This window comes from Dermacentor andersoni, chromosome 10 (genome assembly GCF_023375885.2).
Source record: "Dermacentor andersoni chromosome 10, qqDerAnde1_hic_scaffold, whole genome shotgun sequence".
In the NCBI taxonomy this organism is placed as follows: Eukaryota; Metazoa; Arthropoda; class Arachnida; order Ixodida; family Ixodidae; genus Dermacentor; species Dermacentor andersoni.
In genome coordinates this window covers 8467413-8488462 of record NC_092823.1, presented here as the reverse complement: position 1 = coordinate 8488462, position 21050 = coordinate 8467413, and the positions used below count along the sequence as shown (strand labels likewise).

At 47.2% G+C, this 21050-nt stretch overlaps 1 long non-coding RNA gene across 1 annotated transcript in view; it reads right to left on the bottom strand.

The window, feature by feature from the left end:
• Nucleotides 1-10396: 10396 nt before the first annotated feature.
• LOC140213494 (uncharacterized) overlaps nt 10397-21050 on the bottom strand; it is a 36227-nt gene continuing 25573 nt past the window's right edge. The window contains exon 4 of the long non-coding RNA XR_011890339.1: nt 10397-10721. This is a non-coding gene — a long non-coding RNA (uncharacterized lncRNA). The remainder of the gene's footprint in view (nt 10722-21050) is intronic.

Genomic DNA, 21050 nt, shown 5'->3' with positions numbered 1-21050 from the left:
AATGTGACGTATCCTTTGTAGAGGTCACAAAACACGCACCTGAGCTCGAAATCGCTATGCATTTCCGTGAACTTCAATCGAAGTACTCCTGCTCAGAATTCGACACAGATGCGTCAAAATAACATGCGGGTGTATCTTATGCTGCTGCTGGTCCATCTTTTTCTAAATGTGATGTATTGAACCCGCAAACAAGTATCTTCACTGCAGAAGCCTATGCAGTACTGTCTGCAGTAAAACATATAAAAAATTAAAACTCGACAGAGCAATTGTATTCACAGACTCGCTAAGTCTTGTAAAAGCCCTAAATACTTTACAGAAGCATAAAAATCCTGTTTTCATTGCACTTTACTCACTCTTATGCCATATTTATCTATCTATCACATAGACACGTAGTTATATGCTGGGTACCTGGTCATAGAGATATCGAGGGCAATGTACTGGCTGATAAAATGGCCACATCACTCACATCAGTAACCACTTTTCCTACGGCTGCTGTCCCTGTCACAGATCTGAAGCCTTTCTTAAGAAAGAAACCGCGACAACACTGGCAACGCATGTGGAACGCAGAAACAAATAATAAACTGCACGTTATAACGCCACAGTTAGGTTTTTGGCCCTCCCCAACAAAATCACGGCGAACAGATGTCCTATCCTGCCGTCTCAGAATAGGACGCACATTTCGTAGCCACATATTTCTGCTTACTGGAAACGAACCTCCAACCTGTGGTCGATGTGGTGAGAGGCTTACCGTCCTCCACGTCCTCTTGGAGTGTCGGAAAGCCGAATCTGAGAGAAAGAAGCATTTTCCTCTTGCGTATCATTGTTGCGTCCCTATTCACCCGGCTATGTTTCTAGGTAAAGAGCCGTTTTTTAACACCAAAGCAGTCCTCAATTTCTTAATGAAGGGGTACTACATGTTATACGCCCATTAAGTTTGTAGCGGAAGCTCTTTGCAGAGGATGCCGCTGTGACAGTTGTATTGTATAGCACATGCGTCTACGCCCTTGTGTCTCAAGGGCTCTAACGAGGCCTTGGTGCTCTAGTTAATTTTGGAATCTTATAGATTTTTTATACTTATACATTTTTATACTTATACTTTATACATAGCAACGAGCTATGGAAAGAAGAATGATAGGTGTAACGTTAAGGGATAAGAAAAGAGCAGATTGGGTGAGGGAACAAACGCGAGTTAATGCTATTGTTACGTGAAGCTGAAGCCGAATACTATTTACAATTTATTTATAGGGAAGCTCACGGAGGCCAAAATGGCGACGCTATATCAAACGGGCACACACGTCGTCTTCGTCCTCCTCAGTGCAGCCACACTGTGGCGGCTGTTCCGTAGCATCACCCCCGGCTGTAGAATCACGATCCCGGTGCTTAATCTACACATCCGTGGGGAAAGGTGTGTGGTATGGTTTAAGTCTTGCCACGTGAACGACGTCATTTGCAGCTGACGATGACGTTGAGAGATCGGCGGGGATGATTTCATACGTGACATGGTCACTTGTCGTACCACAAAGTAAGGGCCAGTGTAGCGCGACAGCGGCTTTTCGGAAAGGCCCACACGTCGAACGGGTGACCAGAGAAGCACCAGAGAACCCGGAGAAAAGTGCACGTCACGATGGTGGCAATCATAGAGGCATCTTTGATGCTCCTGTGATGCCTCGAGTAGGGTGCGGGCGAGCTGACGCGCGTGGTCGGCGTGTGCGATCGCGTCGCGGGCGTATTCAGTGGCGGAACGTGTGGCCGAGGGCAGCAAAGTGTCCGAGGGCAACACGGGTTCTCGGCCATATAGGAGATAGAATGGTGAATAGCCGGCGGTGTCGTGACGCGATCGTCATGATACGCGAGCGTCACATATGATAAGCGAAGATTCCAGTCGTGGTGGTCGGTCGCAACGTACTTCGAAAGCATGTCGGTGATGGTCCGGTTGAAGCGCTCCGTGAGGCAGTTGGTCTGTGGGTGGTAGGACGTGCTGAACTTGTGCTTTGTCGAGCAGGAGCGGAGGATGTCCTCGAGGACTGCCGACAGAAAGCTGCGGCCACGGTCAGTGAGTAATTTGCGCGGAGCACCGTGCACTAAAATGATGTCATAGAGCAGAAAGTCAGCAACGTCAGTGGCGCAACTTGTCGGGAGGGCGCTGGCGATTGCGTACCGCGTAGCATACTTGGTAGCGATCGCGACCAATTTGTTTCCGAAGCCCGAGAGAGGAAATGGTCCAAGAAGGTCTAGACCCACACGGAAAAAGGGTTTGGGTAGGAGGTCGATCGGCTGGAAACATCCAGGCGATCCAGCTGCAAACATCCAGCTGCAGGGGGGCTCCTTCCGGCGCTGACAGGGCCCACAAGCGGCAACGTAGCGCCGCACGGAGCGCGCGAGACCCGGCCAAAAGAATCGACGGCGACCACGGTCGTTTGTGCGCGAGGCTCCCAAGTGTCCAGCCAAGGGAGCATCATGAAGTTGCTGGAGGACAGTCGAACAAAGGTGCGATGGAATCACGAGCAGAAGGTCAAGGCCGTGTGGATCAAGATTGCGGCGGTATAATGCCCCATCCTTAAGGAGAAAAATCCGGAGAGAGGCGTCGCCACGAGTTGACTCCAGACGGTCGATGAGGGCTCGTAATGAAGGATCGCGCCGTTGCTCGTTGCCGATTTGAAGCAACTGGGACACAGAGAAAACGCAAGCGATGGCATCCGCATCAGCCGGTTCGTCGACGGGGTAGCAGGACAAACAATCGGCATTCTGGTGCAAGCGTCCTGTCTTATATACCACAGAGAAGGTATATTCTTGCAAGCGTAACGCCCAGCGAGCGAGTCGTCCCGTGGGGTCCTTGAGCGAGGATAGCCAGCAGAGAGCGTGGTGATCAGTGATGTCACAAAAGGGGCGTCCGTACAAGTATGGACAAAATTTCGCAACAGCCCACACAAGAGCGAGGCACTCGCACTCTGTGATTCAATAATTGCGCTCGGCAGGTGCATAAGTCGGCTGGTATAGGCTATAACGCGATCATGTCCACGCTGGCGCTGTAGTAACACTGCTCCTATGCCGTGACCACTGGCATCAGTTCGAACTTCCGTTGAGGCAGACGGGTCAAAGTGGGCCAAAATTGGAGGCGTAGTAAGGAGAGTAGTCAGCTGCAAAAAAGATGCGGCATGGTCAGGACCCCAAGAAAAAGGGGCGTCTTTCTTCAAGAGGTCGGTAAGGGTACGTGCGATGGTCGCAAAATCTTTCACAAAGCGTTGGAAATAAGAGCACAGCCCTATGGAACTACGCACGTCCTTGGTAGACTTCGGAACAGGAAAATTCGTAACGGCGCGAATTTTGTCCGGATCGGGTCACACGCCTCTGGCGTCTACGAGGTTTCCAAGGACGGCGATTTGGCGGCGAGCGAAATGACATTTTGACCAGTTCAACTGAAGACCGGCGCGGCGGAACACGTCAAGAATCGCTGAAAGACGGTCTAGATGCGTGCCGAATGTGGGCGAATAAACGATGACGTCGTCCAGATAGCACAAACAGGTGGACCACTTGAACCCCTGAAGCAAAGAGTCCATCATTCATTCGAAGGTGGCGGGCGCGTTACAGAGACCGGAAGGCATCACCTTGAACTGATAAAGGCAGTCAGGGGTAACAAATGCAGTCTTCTCTCGGTCCATGTCATCGACGGATATCTGCCAGTAGCCGGAGCGTAAGTCGATAGAAGAAAATTAGCTGGCACCGTACAGGCAGTCTGGAGCGTCATCAATACGCGGCAAAGGGTACACGTCCTTTTCTTGTGATTTTGTTCAGGTGGCGATAATCTACACAAAAGCGCCACGTTCCATCCTTCTTTTTGACAAGTACGACGGGAGATGCCCAGGGACTATAGCAAGGCTAGATAATGTCCTTTGCAAGTATCTTTTCGACTTCCTGTTGGATAACAGTTCGTTCCGACGCAGAAACACGATATCAACGTCGGTGAATAGGGTTCGCGTCGCCAGTATTTATGCGATGGGTCACGACGGACGTTTGACCTAAGGGTCTATAGTCAAAGTAAAAAATGTCGCGATAGCCTTCAAGAACGCGGCAAAGAGCTTCAGCTTCAGCAGGTGTAAGGTCGGAGGAAACCATCTTAATGTCGACTTCAGTACCGTGCGATGACGTCACGGTATGGGCTGAGCTGTAACAATCTTCCACTGTGAATGGCTCGACCTCATCATCCTGCAAAGCGCTAATTATAGCCAAGGAGATCCCTTGAGGCAGAACTTGCGTGGTTAGCGCGAAATTGACAAGTGGAAGGCAGGTGCGGTTGCCACTAATTTTCAGCACAGTGTGCGGCACGGTAACACCATGTGTAAGCATAACGTATAAGTCGACGTGTGTCACAGAGTGAGGCGGTAGGCGAATAAAATTCATGCAGCTCAGATGGCTTGGAGGCGGGTCCACAGGGTCGGCAAGAAGAGGCAAGTCAAGGCGAAGTGAGCCGACCGAACAGTCAATGAGGGCAGAATGATTGGCAAGAAAATCCAGACCGAGAATGAGTTCGTGAGGGCAATGCTCGATGACGGCGAAGACAACGACGGTGTGTCTCTCAGCAATGGTGAGCCGGGCAGAACACATGCCAACAATAGCGACAGTCCCTCCATCGGTGACTTGAGCAATTCTGTTCGGGGCAGGCGTCAGAACTTTCTTGAGCCCATGGCGAAGAGCAGCACTCATAATTGACACATGCGCCCCGGTGTAAATCAACGCGCACACAGGAACATTGTCGACGAGAACGTCCAAAAGATTCTTGTTCGTGGGTAAGGTGAAGCGAGCATTTCGGGCCAATGTCGTCAATGCAGCTTCACCTCCAGAAGCTGCACTGTCTAGTTTTCCGGTCGGGGGTGCGGCGAGTAGGTCGGAGAAGGAGCACACCGCGACGGGGGCGAGCGAGATTGGCGGCGGGAGGGAGAAGGCGAACGGGAGTAGCGGGGTCGTGTCAAAGGTGTCGCAGGGTCAGATGATGGAGCGGGCATAGAAGAGGCGAACGAAAAGGATGCGCTAGAGGGGCGAGGGGGGTAATCAGGATAATAGCGCGTCGGAGAAGTAAGTTCAGCGGCTGCGGCAGTGGTGAGCGACATGTCCAATGCGTCGGCAGTTAAAACAGATCGGCTTGTCGTCCACGGTTCGCCATTCGGAGGAGTTGCGCTGTCTATAAGAGGAGTAAGAAGAGCGCGGTGGGGACGTGCGTGGAGACAAAGGTTCCGAGCGTACGGAACGAAGGGATTGTAGGCCGACCTTGGACAACTCTTGACGGACGACGGCCTGAATCAAGGAGATTGTCACCGGAGAATGATCAGTTAACGGGAATGAAGGGGCCGCCGGTTGTGCCGCTTCGACCTCACGAGGAATGATGCGGGTCAAGTTGTCACATCGCGACGGCTGGTGGAAGAGGTCGTCACAGGATGACGTAGCAGCTGTATTGGGAAGTCGCGTGATGTGCTGGGATACCCGGCGGCTTTTAGCATGCTCGAGACGGCGGCACTCCTTGAGGAGGGTATCGATGCTGGTGACGTTCGTAAACACCAGTAAATTGAAGGCGTCATCAGCAATGCCTTTGAGAGCATGATTAACCTAATCGTCCTCAGTCATGTTCGGGTCAGCCTTGGCACAAACGGCCAAGACGTCGAGAATGTACGAAACGTAGGACTCGGTCGACGTCTGTACACGTGCGGCAAGGGCTTTCTTGGCTTTGACTTGTAGACCAAACGGATTGCCAAAAAGGTCGCGTAGCTTGTCTTTGAAGAGATCCCAGCTAGAGATCTCCTCTTCGTGAGTCTGGAACCACGCCAGTGAAGCTCCGTCGAGGTAGAAAAGTACGTTGGCAAGCATATTAGTCGGATCCCACCTGTGACTGGTGCTGACACGTTCGCATAAGCGGAGCCAGTCGTCAACATCAGGACGGCCGACTCCGTTGAAAACACCAGGATCCCGAAGTGGGGAAGCGGCGACGTAGGTCGGGGCTGCAGACGGAGACGCTTGCATAGATGAAGTGCCGCCAGCAGGAGCCGAAGTTGCATTGTCGCCGTTGCGACCGCTGAGAGGCTGCATGACGGGTACGGGGAACGTCCACCTCCACCAAATTAATGTTACGTGAAGCTGAAGCCGAATACTATTTACAATTTATTTACAGGGAAGCTCACGGAGGCCAAAATGGCGACGCTATATCAAACGTACACACACGTCGTTTTCGTCCTCCTCAGTGCAGCCACACTGTGGCGGCTGTTCCGTAGCAATATCTTAGTTGAAATCAAGGAAAAGAAATTGGGCATGGGCAGGACATGTAATGAGGAGGGAAGATAACCGATGGTCATTAAGGGTTACGGACTGGATTCCAAAGGAAGGGAAGCGTAGCAGAGGGCGGCAGAAAGTTAGGTGGGCGGTTGAGATTAAGAAGTTTGCAGGGACCACATGGCCACAATTAGTACATGACCGGGGCAGTTGGAGAAGTATGGGAGAGGCCTTTGCCCTGCATTGGGCGTAACCAGGTTGATGATGATGATGACATTTTTATATGGTATCATTATTTCGCAATGCGCCTTAATGCTCATAGTACACGTCTTTTGTCATTTCCATAATCTTATTACACATAAACTTTATGAACATTAGAGCGACGATATTTTAAGGCCCCTTTACAGCCACGTCACACCCACTACATAGAAGCCATAACTTCACTGCAAACTCATCAACACTGGCTTGGCGCTCTTTGGCCATACCTGTCCCTTGCGCCAATAAACACCACAGATTCAATTCAATTCAGTAAACTTAAAGCCACTAAAGCCGGTGGGCAGTGCAATGAAAGATTTAGAAATGCGCGTTGTCCTTCAGTTAGATCGCGTCCGAGTCGTTAGGCTAACTTGAAAAGAAAGCGACGTTCGGCGCGGAGGAGGGGGTAACATAATTGCCAGGGGGAATTATGTTAACCCTCGTTTAGTTCTTTTCCAGGTGCAGCCTGTATGACACGGGAGAGCGCGGTGGTCAGCCACGCGAAATTGTAATACCAGGCAGTGCATTAGTTTTAAAAGGACGTCTTGTTGGGCGAGTTGGTCATAATTCATCTTGGGTACCAGGCGCGAACACACAGAAACAAGAAAGGAGACGGGAGGTGTCTGTCCCGTCTCCTTTCTTGTTTCTGTGTGTGTTCGCGCCTAGTACCCAAGGACAAGTGCATTAGTTGTGCAATGCGAAAAAGGCAGGTGGACAGTAAGAAATGTATCAGGGCTCTGCAGCTAGAGAAATGGACGAAGTGCCCTATGTTTTCTCTACTTGACAAGTTTGACAAGAGCTGTCAGACACCAGCCACCTCGAGCACTGCTTAAGGAGATGGTTTAGCGCACTCATAAATCTTTGAAACTTTGTTTCTTGATATGTAGTTTTTTTTTTTCGAGCAGATCGGTTTAATTTTTTGGCAAGATGCACTTGCACCGCCAAGTCTAGGTTATTTGTTCGAGACGTGTAGTTGTGCTTAAGTGGCAGTTCAATTTTCAAAAGTGGTCGCGAGATTTTTTTTAAGAAATGCGCCCAATTTGCGGAGGCTTTGTTAACCTCACAATTTAGAAAGTGTTTCTACGATTCCTTTAAGGCGTGTCTCGCTCGGACACAGAGGAGCAACGCGTTGGTGCTTGTCTCGCACGTGTATTCATCAGGCGGCAGCGTTTTAATATCGCCTAGAGCGTGCGTGGAAGTGCTTAAAAACGAGCTCGAATCTTTGTGCAATTTCAAACGCCTAATTCAAACAAGAATTGTTTTGTTCATTAATTAGCTCGTGTTTTTTAGGACAAGAGAAAGAAAATGTTACTGCGTAAATCGCAGGAAAGTGGAAGAATTACGGAGCTTGTTCTGAAATGTGGGTTGTTTTGAGGGAAGGATTTGTCTTCATGGCCTCTACCTGTCTCGCCAGATTTCTGCAGAGAATGCATTCTCTGGTGTGGCGCCAAGAACCGCGGTCCAGGTGTCGTCCTTGCCCAGCTTAATTAACGCGGAGAAAAGCATACTGTGCTATACTTCAGTAGAAAACTGACACCGCGAGAAAAATCGTTTAGCACCTCGGATAAAGAGTGGCTGTGAATAGTTTTGGCCATTCATTAGCCAGGATGCTATATTCAAGGCACTAAATTCACGGTCGACAGCGATCATTGACTTCTTGCATGAGTGAAACAAATATCAGGAAAAAAAACGGGAGACTGCTGAGATGGAGTCTCATCTTGCAGGAGTACAACTTCGAGGTGCAGTGTAAGAACGGGAGCCAGAATAAGAATGCAGACGGTCTGAGCCGGGGATTTCAAGCAACGAACTCAGAACAAATTTTTTTAGAAATGTGTTTTGTACGTATCGCTTGAGCGATGTTATTGAGTTAGGCAATCAATTTCTGTATTGTCGAGAGCGCGCCACGAGTAGAAAGGAGAGAGAACGAAAGAGGGAGTAGAACACTGTAAAGCCATGCGGGGATCATGGCGTCTGGTAGGCGAGTCGCTCGGGAACGCCGACGAGTGTGTGTGTGTGTGTGTGTGTGTGTGTGTGTATTCCCAGGAAGGTAGACAGGAAGAAGCGAGGGCTGGGCCTTCGAGTCGCCGTGGGACATCATTCATCACTCCTAGAACGATCCCTGAGGGCGCGACTGAACGTCGACGCTTCAGGCAACCTGCCATCTGGTCACCCTGAGGTCAAATCTCTTGGCGGCTGAGGTGTTTGTTGCGTCTCTACACCACAAAAGCGTTAATTATACGTTTGCCACGAGGCAAGCCCCCACCCATCCCTCAGCGCCTATCCAGACGTCAACGCAGCGTGGACACCGACTGTAGACGGGTCTGCAAAAGGCCACTACCGTCCCCGTCCCCCGACTACCTGACGGCTTGAACAAATGTTGAGGAGGGTGTTAACATCAAATGCTACAGAACAACGACGGCGAAATTGGATTCGGAGGTTGCTATCCTGGCGCATATTCCATACCAGCGGGCTTCGTAGGCGTGGTATCGCAACGGATTCAATGAATTCGACGATTGTGATTTGCTGCTGTCCAGTCTTCAGATTCCATAGTCCACTCCACTAGGGAAGACGACGGTATTAAAAGTGGGGGCTTTTCGTGCAGTGGGACGCAGGGTCCTGATGTAAACTCGGACGTTTTACTTGCTCCTGCATGGAGTGGGCTACGGCAACTGGAGCCGTGTAACTAATCCTTTAAACCATTTTCCTTGCATTCCTACTACTGGACGTACTCGTGGATGGGTTTGGTGGATTCCTTGCTCTAGAGCCACCCTAAGCCGCAACAGCGGCCATTTTGATGAGTTCCCCCACATGAAATTCTAAAACACTATTGGGAAACATCACCAAAACTCGCCGTGGTTGCTTAGGGGCTATAGTCCTGCGCTGCTAAGCACGAGGTCGCGGGATTGAATCCCGGCCAAAGTGACCGCATTTAGATGGGAGCGATATGCGGAAACACCCTTGTACTTAGATTTAGGTGCACGTTAAAGAATCTCAGGTGGTTCAAATTTCCGGAGTCGTGCCTCATAATAATATCTGGGTTTTGGCACGTAAAACCTTTCAATTTATACCATCACCAGAGCTAGAGATATCACGCATTAGTTTTCCGCCTTTTCAAGCAACAATCCATGCATACCATGTTAGCGGTTCACGTATGCTGAGCACGTGCCTCGCGCAATAAAACTGGAGCGAGCGCTCTAAGTGCAGTAGGTGAGGATTGGTTCACTATCAAAATACTGTGAATTATTTCTTGCTTTCGTTCGCTAAGGTTTTTAGAACTACGAATATAAATGAAATACGTGGATGACTCCGTGCTTCGGCGCGCTACAGACAACCTAAGCAACACGGGTGAGCGTGCCGCTGAACCGCTACTCGATACCCATTCTTTAGCCTGTAAGATATTTTGTGACAAGCGTACTACGCCGGACAACCTGTTTGCACCTTAGCAATGCCACAACCATTTCGCTAGACGATAATTTCATAATAACTCCTCACACCACCGAAACAACAAGCGGGCGCAGTGACTCTTTCGCGGTAGCAGGCACTAAAAGCACGCCATGCAGTGAAATCCGGAGGGACAAAGCGCGCGCAAAGTGGATAGTGTCGCTGCTATGAACGATCAAGATTTACTTTGGGGAAACTGTACATTTTTCTTCCGTGGCATCGCTACAGAGGCGTATTTCTCATTGCCTCTTGAAAAAGCGAGCAAGTTGTAGACGCAAAAGTGTTATGTAGGCCCAAATGACACTTAAGTATGAAATTTGAACAATAGACAGCATTAGTCGCCCACCAAAAATACCCATGTGTGCATTGAACATCTATTTGTGCATCATATATGGTATTTCTATGTATAAGAATGAATAAATGAAGAAAGGTCAAAAACATGAAGAAAGGATAAACATTTCGTTCTTTTATTCGTTCAGTCGCCGCCACCCTTTGCAAGGCGTAGAAAGATTTTTCCATGAAGGATCATGCCGTAGCAGAAGAGCTTCAACCCATAAGCCTCATCATCTGCATCCTTGCCATTGGGCCTCCCATCATGGGATGCATCATACCTGCCATTCCAGGCATCATGCCCATGCCAGGCATCATCCCCATGCCAGGCGCAAGCATCTGACATTCCACCTGGCAGCACAGGCTCGCCAGAAGTATGAGCACTGAGAACAGCAGGAGTGCGATGCTCTTCACTGATGAAACCATGGTTCTCCGCCTGTCTGCACAAACAGCGGCAAAAGTTTCAGATTGGGATGGTTCATCTATGGGCATGTTTATTTTAGGGTAACACAAAAAAGCGGGCAAAATCACGTGACCAGCAGCTTGGTGAGACAAGAAAACGAGAGAAAAAAAAACAGGAAAAGTTGTTAAAACTTGGCAGCGAAACCCGACGACTCACCTTAGTATAGAAAAAGAGTAACAGTACGGTTTAGAAGTACCGTTTTGATCTTATGTTAAGTATCGTCATGAAAGAGTATCGCCATGAAATGTAAACGGCGTTGTATTTAATGTCAGATCCATCCAAGCAGGCGTGCTTCAGGGCAGCATACTGGCCTATAAGAGCTGAAATTAGGGTGAGTTTGTGAGATTGCATCATCGTTCTATCTGGCGTTCCTTTTCACCGTCCGCGCGTTTTTTCTTTTTTTTTTTGGGGGGGGGGGGGGGGTTTCAGGTATGGACTATACTAAGACCATTACTTTTTAAACCGTATATTATTGATATTGATGTGAAGGCATCAATAGCAATAGCAAAAGATTGCGAAATAGCAATATAGCAATATCAATAGCGAAAGAGCGAAAAAGCCGGCGTCGGTAGCTGCGAAACGATGCCTCAATTTCCATTAGCTGCGACGCCACGTCACGAGCGCGCCTCGACGAAATAGGGCGGGCGAATGGCAACACCTGCTTCCGCGATAGCCTGCCACGTGATGCGTGGAAGGGAGCATCGCCGCAGTGCGACTTCACGAGCACGCGTCGATGGAGCAGATACGACGCCGCGGGGCGAGCCGTGTTGTCGGCGAGGCAGGTCGCGTGACGCGCGCGTTCGGGTGCCGCCGTCTCGATCTTCAAAGCCGGCGCACGGTTGGTACCTTGAGGTCTCGTTGCCGCTAGGCTTGGCTGCCGCGAGAGCCCGCTGGTCACTTGGTGGTCACTCGCGTAGGAGGTAGGTGGCATGATGCGTTGGCAGCGCAGGCTGCTGGCGCTGCTGCTTGCTGGCTCGGGCAGCACGCACTGCTATGATACTGTCATGTCTTAGTGACAGCCAAGAACACAGTGGCAAAACTGTGAATGGTGAAACTGTTCATTGGGCAGGGATGTGCCGAGAAAAGCAGGCTACACTCAAAACACAACGATAGTGGCGAACACAGTAGGAGATCATAGAAAATCTGGTCTGTCAGTCAAGTAAAACTTTGATTTGGGCGAGTTGGTTCATGGCTATTCAGAAGGTGCAGCGCGACTGGGACGGAGACTGTGGTTTGTGTTTCTTTGTCTCCATCCCAGTCGTGCTGGGCCTTTTGAATTACTGTTAAAGCGCGTCGGCTTTTATAGAGGGGCCATGGAAGTTTCCAGAGGAATCGCTTGTGCCTGCGTGTCCTCCAGAAAATACTACACAATTAGAGTCGCACATACAATGAGATTACGGAAGCTTCGGTGAGAACTGACAACGGATAGAACCATCGATAATACTCCACTAAGTTCCAAACATGCAGGCGCGTCTTTCGCTGAGCTGCAACTTTATGTTACTGGGTGAAATGCAGTCCCCGAGAAAAAAATAAATAAGTAGATGTGTCGATTCCCCCACTTAAAAAGCATCGTCTCGATGCTCCAAGCATGAGGGCAAGGAACTGAAGCACATGCAGTGAATAGAAATAACAAAGAAATAAAGCCCCAAACATATAGTTGGTAGAATGGCTTAACGGGCACAGCATGGACAATTTCAGGCTCTGTGCGGCCCGCTGTGATTGCCAAATGCCATCTGGAACGACCTCGCAGTCCAGTGCACCGATACGTCGGATGATCTTGTAGGTTCCAAAATAGCGTTGCAAAATTTCTCGCTAAGCCTCCGTCGATTTACTGGGGTCCAAATCCAAACACGGTCGCCCGACTGTAACTCGACGTAGCGTCGTCGAAGATTATTGCGTCGGCTGTCGGTCCTCTGCTGGTTCTTGATCCGCAGGCGGGCGACCTGTCAGGCTTTATCGGCGCTCTTTAGATAGGCGGCGACGTCATGATTCTCTTCGTTGGTGACGTATGGCAGCTAGGCGTCGGGGATCGTCGTTGGGTTCCTGCTGCAAAACAGCTTGAACTTCCATCAACTGTCGTGCTATAAGCAAACGTTAAGTACGGAAGGACGCCGTCCCATGTCTTATACTCGACGTCGACGTACATTGCAAGCATGCCAGCTAGGGTCTTCTTCAGCAGGTCCATAACGCCAACCGTCTGCGGCTGGTGAGCAGTTGTCCTCCTGGTGCTTGTCTGCCTGTATTGCAGAATGGCTTGGATGAGCTCTGCAGTGAAGGCCGTTCCACTGTCGGTGATCAGGACCTCTGGGATACTATGTCGCAGAAGTATGTTCTCAACAAAGAATTTGGCAATTCGGCTGCACTACGTTTAGGCAGACTTTTCGTTTCGATGTAGCGGGTAACATAACGACGTCGGAAAGGCTTCCAAAAAATCCATCCAGATCTGCTGAAATGGTCGGCAGGGAGGCTCACTCTGCTGCGGTAACTCGGATAGCTTTGTCGGTGGTGTCTTACGTCGCTCAAAGTTTCAGCCGGTCTTGGCGTAATGGGAGACGTCGGCGGTCAGGCGCGGCCAGTAACACCTTTCCTGTATCATCGATATTGTCCGAGAGAATTCCAGATGACCAGCGGTCCGATCCTCATGTAGGTCGGGCAATAGATCTGGAGGCATTGCTGAGGGAACCATAAGAAGATACTTGGCGCGGACTGCTGATAAGTCCTTTAAGAGGACGTCGTTTTGCAAGCAAAACGAAGACAATCTTGGCTGAATGCAGCGGGGACAACATCGATGTTGCATTGAAATACGCGACAACGCTTTTTACCTCCGAGTTTGCTCGTTGCTGTTCAGCGAAATGCTGTAATGCAGTGATTTGGGCTTGTTGGCATGACATCGTCAGGGTTATAGCGCGTGAAAATAGAAGGACGAAAGGAAGACGTGGTACACACAGGCCCTGTGTGTGTCGCGTCTTCCTTGTGTCCTTGTCTTTTCACGCGCTATAAGCCTCACGATCTTCAGCGAAGTCTCGCGCGCTTTTACTCCAAGGAACGCGTCGTCCTCCTCGTCATCTTGCGGTGGCGGGTCAAGGGGGGCGCGTGATAGGCAGTCGACACCAGAGTGTTTTCGCCCGGACTCATAGATAACAGTGATGTCATATTCTTGCAGTCTGAGGCTCCACCGTGCCAGGCGTCCCGAAGGATCTTTAAATCCGCTAGCCAATACAATGCATGGCGGTCGCTGACGAATGAACGGCCTGCCGTACAGGTAAGGGTGGAATTTAGTGGTAGCCCAAATGATTGGAAGGCATTCTTTTTCCACCGTAGAGTAATTGGCTTGTGCTTTCGATAGCGACCGACTAGCGTAAGCAATGGCCCTTTCAAATCCTTCTTTCCTTTGGACTAGGATGGTGCCGATGCTTAGCTTGCTTGCGTCGGTGTGGATTTCCGTGTCAGCGCCTTCGTCGAAGTGGGCGAGCACTGTTGATGACTGCAGGCGCTGTTTAAGCTATTGGAAGGCTTCAGCTTGCAGTGCTTGCCACTTAAAATCGACGCCTGATTTTGTGAAAAAGGTTAATGGCTCGACGATGCGCGAAAATTTCTTGACGAAGCAATTGTAGTAGGCACACAAGCTAAGAAATCTGCGCACTCCCTTCTTGTTGGTGGGCTCTGGGAAGTTAGTGATGGCAGATGTCTTCTGCGGATCAGGACGTACTCCAGATTTACTGATGACGTGGCCCAAAAACAAAAGCTCGTCGTAAACGAAGCGACACTTTTCCGGCTTCAGAGTGAGCCCTGTGGCTTTATGGCCTGTATTGCTTTCCCAAGCCACCTAAGGTGATCGTTGATATTCCCGGCGAATACGACGACGTCGTCTAAGTAGTCAAGACAGGTCCGCCACTTGAACTCTGCTAACACAGAGTCCATCATGCGCTGCAACGTTGCAGGCGCCGAGCACAGTCCGAATTGCAAGGCCGTCGGGCGTAACGACGGCGGTCTTTTCGCGATCCTTCTCGTTGACTTCTATTTGCCTGTGGCCAGTCTTGAGATCCATCGACGAGAAGTATTTACCATTACAGAACCGATCCACGGCGTCATCTATTCGTGCCAAGGGGCACATGTCCTTCTCCGTGATGTTGTTCAGTCGACGATAATCGACGCAGAAACGTAGGGTTCCATCCTTTCTCTTTACGAAGGCTTTACGAAGATGCCCAGGGGCTTTTCGACGGCTGGGTGATGTCATCGCGCATCACTTCATTGATTTCCTGCCGTATAGCTGCACGTTCTCGCGTCGAAAATTGGTAAGTGCTCTGGCGGAGTGGTCCAGCGCATTCTTCGGTAATTGTGCAATGCTTTGCGACTGGTGTTTGTCGAATCTTCGATGGAGTCGAAAAGCAGTCCTTGTATTGTCGGAGAAGACTGTTTACTGGTTGCTGCTTACTCATGGAGGGACACGGATTTATGTCAAAGTCTATTTCGGGAACTATGGTCATCGAGGTAGATGCTGGAGAGCCCGAGAGGAGAAATGCATTGCTAAGGGGCTATAACGTAAACCTACAGCCCTATAACGAAAAATTATTCCAATTTGCTTCTATTCCAAGCTCTTGACGTCAAATTTACATAACCGCTGACGCAAGCATCGGGCAGTGACACGCAGCGCTGCCAGAACAGCGCAATCAAACACTCCCCTCGTTTATAGGGGGTCACTTTTATACGTTTTCAAAAGGAAAAACATAACTTACATTCAGCGGCTTTTCTTCTCTAATTGGCTGACAAGAGGCAAGGAGCACGCTTCAGGTGGAGAGGGTTTCGATGGGGCCGAGCCAGCGCACTGGAAATAGATAACCAGATGAAGAGCGTGGTGCCGGCGGCTGCGATTGGTCCGCTTGCGCTTACATAGGTTTCGGTGGGTTGCCCAAAGTCGCGGCGGCGTGCAACGGAAAGTTACAAATGCCGCTAAAACGGATCCCCAGCAAAAAAGAGTTTCCAGAGCAATGTCGTAAACGTGTCGAAAGCGCTCGATAATGTTATACAACAGCGCAAAGCGTTTTGTTATACGCAAATAAACCGATGCTCTCTCGCATGTGCCTGGCCAGTGTCAGTGCCTGAGTCATCGGTGGCAGCCATCTTCTATTCCTTTCGGAAATTGCCGGCTATTCAGAAAAAAATACAGTTTTTGTGCGGTATATTATTGCATCTTTAACGCGCACACGTTACTTTGATGCAATAAGTTCTCGCTGTTTTGTGACATCGAGTGATAAAGAGGTGATGTGGGCGCAGCCTGAAACCTTTTGACCAATAGCAGATGGTTAATGGGGAGAAGGCGTCGAATTAGAAAAAAATATATTTTTTTTTATTTTGTTCAGCCGAATCAGGCATAATCAGTGTGTACACGTCATATCAGATTGGGAGCTATCGCGGTTTTCGTGACGTCGCATGACAGACAGGCGAAGTGGTAGTTGTCCAAAAAGTGGCATTCAAGTGAAATTCAAGTTTATTTTGGACCAGAAAATATGCGGGAAGGTTGGCTGGGCTAAAAGCCGTGAAAACGGCTTGACGGCTCGCAGGTGAGCATTACATTGCAGCGGCTATACAAGGCGCACAGGTAGAGATTACGATAAGCCGTGACAAGGGCGAAAATGAAAAACATGCAGATGATGATGCAAAGTATAACATATTCATAAGTCACACAGATACACTTGAAATACGGTGCACATGGAAATGCATATGCAAATGGCAACACACAGCACAACATATTTATCACCCACAAAAATACACTGAAAATGCTGCAAAAAATTTTAATGGTTTTAATGACTGATTTGCAAGCAGTATAGTAGATATCTATAGATACTGAGTCTTTTACTAGCAAACAAGAAAACAAATGAAAGAAGGTAACTGTTTTTTTTTTACTGCAACTGGTTGTATTTTCATGTGTTTAGTGTTGTTGGGACTTTGTATGCTAAGGTTTCATACTTATAAGTTGTAGGAAATCGAAGTACAGACCATCTATGAGTGTTACTTGTAGGTACTGTAGTAACACGACGCTGGAGACATGATAACGCTGTAATAAAGTCCAAGAGCTTTCTGTTTTAAAGGTAGAGCGTGTTCAACAAACGATATGAGTATATATATATATATTTGTGTGTATATCTATATGAATTTACACATGCATACACACAGACACAAAAGGATTTAGCGTGTGCTAAAAAAATATTAATGTTCGTAGCTTCACGACAATAGCGGTAGGTAAGATTGTTTTTTTTTTTTTTTAAAGAAACGAGCTGATGAAGTAATGCTAGTGTGGGCTTGACTATATATTTGTATTTATTGAGGATTAACGGAAGATTATATTTCAAAGACTGCAGTTTGTAAAAAGTGCGGAAACGCGGAATTATCCAATAGTCAAGAGAACGTGTACGATCATTGGTATTTTGCTGAAGCAGTGCTATTGTACTAATGAAGTTTTTAAAAGTGGGTGAACACATATAGAATGAACGCAAAACACGAAATTCATATAGATGTTGTATTTTCATAATGTTGTACAAGCTAAAATAATATTCTGTGGAAGCTAAATAATCGATATTTGCCATATTGCGAACAACTTTCTTTTGTAATAAACAAATCCTCGTAATGTTCCTTTGTGTAGTGGTCAACCATACGAGACTACAATAACTAATATGGGAAGCGAACAATGCAGAATAAATTTGTTTTTTGGCTTCCACTGGGAGAATTGCACGGCAACGCGATAGAGCTCCTGTGGTCATTGAAAGTTTTTTGCATAAGTTGTCAACATGCGAATCCCATGTGAGATTAGAGCTAAATGTTACTCCGAGAATTTTATATTCACTGACGATTTCGATCCTGCGGCCATCGCAGTATATATCCTGTTCTAAATTGATTACTTTATTTTTTGCACGGAAGAAAAGTACCTCGGTTTAAGCTGGGTTAATTTTGAGGCAGTTAGAATTTGACCAGAATACGAGCTTCTCAAGGACGTGATTACACCTTAACGCTAGATCGGCTTCATCAGTTCCGGAGAGTAGGATAGTGCTATCATCGGCATGTATAATAAATTTTGAGCTTGTGTCAATACGGACAATATAGCTTATGTATACGTTAAACAAAAGAGGACCTAAAATACTGCCCTGACGTACACCACATTTTATACGGAGGGGAGATGAATAGTAATTGTCAATGTACACACACTGAGTCCTGTTGGCTAAGTACAAATGGAATAGAATGGAATAGCGGCTTACCACGAACCCCGTAGTCCGAGAGTTTTAGTATAAGTATGTTATGGTTAAGTGAATCGAGTGCCCTACTGTAATCTACGAAAAGGCCGAGAGTTATATGTTTATTTTCAATGTTTTGTAGCACACTTTCTTTAAGAGTTAATAAAGCTGTTTCAGTAGAGTGTCGTTTTCTAAAACCAATACTGCGCGTAGGAAATAAGATTTATTTTGTCAAAGAAGTTAGTCAGTCGAGAAAACAATATTTTTTGTTAGCCTTCAGAAAAAATTGGTATCACAGATATTGGCCTATAATTTTTTGTCTCATTTTTATTGCCCCCTTTGTAAATGACTGTCACCTTGGATCATTTCAGTGCGTCAGGAATTTGACCTGATTGGATAGCGAGATTGAATATGTGAGCGAGCGCAGGTGTAATGCATTCGATAACATATTTTATGGGCTTTATTTGTAGGTTGTCCATACCTAAAGCCTTGCTGTTCTTTAGACCTAGAAATGTTTGATAAACTTCAGCTTCACTTATATCATGCAGAGCAAAGCTCTCAGCAGGGCAAAAGCTTGACGGTCTGATAACCTGTAGGTTACTATCTGGAAGAGCGTGTTCTAGAAACGCTTGGTTGAAATGATCAACAAGTGCCTGACCCACTATGTCACGGTTATGTGCGTTAACTTTGAGGGCGTTTCCGTTTTACTTTCGCGACCGAGAACCCTATTTAGCACTTTCCATGCGGCGTGAGGTTGCTGTTTCTTTATATCAGAAAACAACCGCTGATAATATCGCAACTTTGCCGACCTAAGCTCGGCGTTCAGTTTATTTCTTAAAGTTTTAAAATCTTTCAAATCAGACGGTACTCTTGTACGTAAGAAGGTGTGAAATAATCGATTTTTCTTACTGATAGCTTTCCTGTGGGCAGGAGTGACCCAAGGTTTTCTTATTCTTTTTGATGGTTTGAAACTCGTAAAAGGAAAATCTATAGCGTATATTCGCTGAAAAATTTAGATGAACTTAGAATGTGCATCATTGACGTCTTTTATTCATAATATAAAAAACCATATCCTGAGCACTGATGTAACGCTTAAATAAATGTAAAGCATCGTCTGATACATACTGCACTCTAATTTCGCCCCTTCGACTATTCGGCCCTGAGTGGCAGCAGAATGCGGCAGCGAGGCAAGAATCCTGTTAGAGACAAGATTTTCCTACATAGGTAGTTAACGTGAGCACCCCAACTTAAGTTCGATGAAAAGTAAACCCCGTGTATTTTATGCGTATCAAAAATATCTATTCGCTGAGAATCAAGAATTAACGGCTGGTGAGTAGGTAATATATTATTTTTAGCACGAAATATAACAGCTTTAGTTTTAATTGGATTGATCTTAAGTCTATTCATTTTTGACTTCGAGGAAATCTCCGAAAACACGTTGTTAGCTCTGGATAATAAATGATGCAGGTTGATGTCAGAAACAAGCATCGTTGGATCATCTGCGTATATTACGTACTAAACTGGTCTGCCCATGTTGGCGATATCGTTGATACAAACATTGAACATCAGGGGACCCGGAATACTCCCTTGCGGTACACCGCAAGTGATAGGTAACAACGACGAGCTACAATTACTGATGTGTACACTCTGGAGCCTATATTGAAGGTAAGATTTAAGTGTGGATAAGCAATTACCAGGAATGCCATTTGATTCTAGTTTGTGCAAAAGAATGGTGCGGTCTAGGGAATCAAAAGCTTTGCTGAAATCTCAAAAAATACCGAGTGTGAATTCGTTTCTTTTTCTTTTTTTTTAATGCGACGAACTATAGCTTGTTTCAATGTCCGCAGTGCCGTTTCAGTAAACCTGCCGCTTCGAAACCCAACTTGTGCATCTGTTAGAACATTAAATTTTGTGAAAAACCGCGTAATTGGAACAAAGATAATTTTTTGTGACGCACTTAGAGAAGACAGGAAGGACAGAAATAGGTCTGTAATTTGTTTCTATGTTACGATCTGCCTTAAAAATGACTGATACTCTAGCTCTTATCATAGTTTCTGGAAGACCTCCAGATTCAATAATTAAGGTAAAGATATATGGAAGAACTTGTCTTATGAAGTATACAGTGTGTTTTATTGGAGAGATCTGCAAATTTTCGGCATTGAGTGATTTAGTAATGTTTAAGGACATAGAAGTGTGATGCACTTCGTTTTTATCTGTTGGATCAAGAAAGGTGCTCTGATATTACCGCGTCCTGCAAGCAATTCCGCATGTTCATTACACGGAGTTACTGCGTTTAAGAAGTGGTTCTTGAAGTGTTTTGCAAGTGATGCGCCAGTTAAATCTCGACCGCCAAGTGGGCAGAGCATTCGGGCAGAGCATGTTTATTTTCGCCCCCAGTAAGTTATTGATGAGCTTCCAAGTTGCGCTACGTCGTCGTCGGCTAGCATTTTCAAAAAAGACGACTAAAATAGGCTTCTTTAGCACGCCTAAGTTCTGCATTTATTCGATTTCGAAGTTTCTTAAATTCTTTCAACACTTCCATAGAACGTGTGCGCAAGAATGAATGATAGCAGATATTTTTGCTATTTATCATTTTCAGATGCTCACTGGTGACCTAAGGTTTTTGACCAATGGCGGAGGGCTGATTGCTGAATCGGAATAGAAAAGTTTGGAATAGCTTTACGTCATAGCGCCCCTCTTCCAAACTTTTCTATTTAAATTCTGCAATCAGCTCTCCATGAGTGGTTAAAATATTTTCATGCCGCCCGCACTTCGCCTGTCTCTCGCGCGACGTCACGAAAACCACGAAAATGCCCCACCTGATATGATGTCTACACATTGATTATGCATCATCAGACCGAACGAACGAAAAATAATTATTTTTGATTCGACGCCTTTTTCGGCATAATACTCTTCCACTGAACAACCGTTTACCTGCTACGCCCATGTCGCCTGTCTATCATGCGACGTTACAAAACCACGAAATCTCGTACCATCATAGTAAGGTGAACGCGTTAACGACACATTAGTGTGCCGAACAAAACTGAATTTTTTTTCTGGGTAGCTGGTAGCTGCCCCCT